Genomic DNA, 3,086 nt, shown 5'->3' on the forward strand with positions numbered 1-3,086 from the left:
TTAAATAAATAAAAAGTTTAAATGAATAACAACTTAAATGAACAATAAAAATCTACATCCAGGTAACAAACATGGAAACATTGGCATCACGAGGCAGGCAGCACAAGAGGAAGTACCTGTACATGGGGACTGTGACGGTGCGCTCGTAGTACTGCCATGTGGAGTGCAGGTCTGTGCGGGACAGGTTGGTAGCATAGAACCTCCAGGCAGCCTGGGAGGAGACAGGGTAGGATGGAGATACAGGCTGAGTTTCATAAACTTCTACCAACACCAATTCTCTGCTGTGTGTCTGACATTTTGCCTTCTCCTTGACATGTGACAGATTTGGGGCGCTACCATGATGCCAGCGACCCATTTGGCATGTGACACATTTGGGGTGCAACCATAGTGCCAACGATTTACTTGACATGTGACACATTTGGGGTGCTACCATGATGCCACCAATCCATTTAGCATGTGATACATTTGGAGTGTGACCACAGTGCCAATGATCCATTTGACACATGACACATTTGGGGCTCTACCATGATGCCAATGATCCATTTGGCACGTGACACACTGGGGGTACTACCACGATGCCACTGATCACAGCTAAAGATGCTGCAGGTACCGGGCACTTGCTGTCAGGAGCACTACTGCTGTGCATTGGGGAGCCACAAAATTTGGAGAGAAGGGAGCAGAGGAGTGTAAAACCACTCTTCAAGCTATCCGCCAAGGCCAGCCTTCGTGTGCAGACATCTGTTAGCATGAAGAAAATGCTCCCAATTGTAACTTGGTATCAGTATAAACATTCACTTTGAAAAAAATATATAATTGGTGAAACAGACTGTCCCAATGTATTTGTCTCACTGTGCTGGGCTGAGTTTCGATCCTTTTCTCCCCCAGACTGCCCTTCACATATGCTGCATCCCTATGGCTGCCCTCCTGGCATTCGTTCCCAGACAAGCCCAGCCACCAGCTGCTGTCTCACACTTCAGACATGCAGCACTGTTTTTCTCCTCCCCTGCTCCTAGAAGTCCATTTAAACCTCAACATCAGGAGGATGCAGCCCTGAGGCTCCCAGCTCCTAACCTGAATCAGGCCTGCTGCTGGGTTGCGTCTCTTCTCAAAGTGCTTTTGCCGATGCTGCTCCTGAACCTTCAGAGCAAACCCCGAACCTAAAATGCCCTGGGGAAAAGAATGAAAGAATGTGCAGTTAGCAGGTGTTAGACAAGCTTTGAGAGGTTGCAGCCAGCTTTCCTTCCAAAGCTTTATTCTATCTCATTTTTGCTTCAAATGCACCAGAAAAACAGCAAGGAGCCCTCAACCAAGGCAGCCCCAAATGTGGGCTTTGCTGGTGCTTGCTGCTTTGGTAAAAGCAGCTGATAAAATACGAAACATCCATATCATACAAGCATGCAGCAAATCATCCCCATGGGGGAAAATCAGATCCGTGTAACACTGCAATAGGGAGCAGGGTGATTTACTGAAATGGCACAGCTACCCCTAGAAACAGCAGCAGGAATATAGTTTCACTTCAATAAACATTTTCCATCTCATTTGTGAATAACTACATTCACATTTTCCATCCTGTTTGCTCATATGTACCATGGCTGTCCACACAAGGTGGACACTTTTTTTTTTTTTTTTTTGACTCAGAAGCAGCCAAGCAGTCAAAGCCAGGAGTTCTTCAGGCACACGAAGCCACAAGTTGGCCCTAAGGTAATAACTCAGCCCCCCCCACTGCCCACCCAGCCCAGCCCACACTCACGGCAGGGAGAGCAAAGAAGGAAACACCAATGAGTGTGAAGGTTGCAGCCAGCAGTCGCCCATTCCAGGTCTGTGGGTACTTGTCCCCATAGCCGATGGTGGTCAGGGTGATCTGCAAGAGGAGAACCCCAACCCTCAGTCACATAGTTTTCTACTGGAAACCACGTGGCTTGGGTTGGAAGAGACCTTAAAGCCCACCCAGCTGCAACCACAACCTTGGACAGGGACAGCTCCCATAGACCAGGCTGCACAGGGCCCATTCATGGCAGTGGGCACCTCCAGGATGGGGCACCCACAGCTCTCTGGGCAGCAGTGCCAGAGCCACACCACACTCTGGGTAAAGAATTTTCTTCTGCCATTTGATCCAAATCTCCTCTACTCTAGTTTAAAACCATCCCCCCACACCTTGTCCTAACACTGTCTCCCCATGTAAAAACTGTTCTCCATCATTTTTCAATAAGCACTGAAATAAAATAATAAAACAATAAGTACTAAAATGTAATACTAAAATAATAATAACATAAAGTAAAGCAATGTCACCAAAATACCCTGAGCAGATGGTGGGGAGCGGACAAGCTCAGGGGTCATCCTGCCTTCAGCACATCTCAAAAGAAATCAAGGTTATCTGCACACGTAAGGAGCTGATGCTGTTTACTGCCCATTTTCCCAGCAGTGCTTATTAGCCAGTCTCCCCTCCTACTTAAAAACTGCACATTAGCCTGACAAGCTGCTTTGTACAACCTAATTTAGAGGTATTTTTCCCCTCCTCAGTATTAATGTAATGCACCAAGAGAGACTGGCAAGCTGTTCCGTGTGTTCTGGGGTAGGAGCTGAGAGATCTGCTGGAAACAAATAACCATGGAGCTTCAAACTGCAAAAAAAGGTGATTTATCCTGCTTCTGTCCACGAACCTCGCAAATGGAGAATGCTGGGCCCTCCATCAAGAATTGAGGAAAAGTTTGGGGAGCCTGGGACACACAGGACAGGGAGGACTGGCACGATGGGTACAATCTCGTGGAGACTTCTGCCCAAAGGACCCAAGGTCCCTGACCCACAGCCCCAAGGACAGAGCTGTCTCCAGGGGTGGTGGAGTCCTGATATAACTGACATGCTGTCAGAAACCTAACGCCTTCAGCCTGGAGCAAAACTGTTTTAATCAAATGGAAGCCCGATCCCAAAGCACTGTTTAATAGCACCCACTAAAAGCCCTATCAATTAGCTGCCATTTTGACAAAGCATTTAGTAAAATGCATCTACATGGCTATTCTGTGCTGAAATACTGAGCTGAAGCAACATTCACTCCTTAATCACTGCAAAGTTGGGTTATAATTTTTTTT

At 47.1% G+C, this 3,086-nt stretch overlaps 1 long non-coding RNA gene across 1 annotated transcript; it reads right to left on the reverse strand.

Annotated features, from left to right (window-relative positions):
- Positions 1-122: 122 nt before the first annotated feature.
- On the reverse strand, positions 123-1,856 carry LOC104914024. The gene is made up of 3 exons (XR_795779.2): positions 1,751-1,856; positions 1,072-1,167; positions 123-211 (listed from the first exon to the last, which is right to left on the reverse strand). It is a non-coding gene; the product is annotated as an uncharacterized LOC104914024 (long non-coding RNA).
- Between the last annotated feature and the right edge of the window lie 1,230 nt (positions 1,857-3,086).

Source organism: Meleagris gallopavo, chromosome 22 (genome assembly GCF_000146605.3).
Source record: "Meleagris gallopavo isolate NT-WF06-2002-E0010 breed Aviagen turkey brand Nicholas breeding stock chromosome 22, Turkey_5.1, whole genome shotgun sequence".
Classification (NCBI taxonomy): domain Eukaryota; kingdom Metazoa; phylum Chordata; class Aves; order Galliformes; family Phasianidae; genus Meleagris; species Meleagris gallopavo.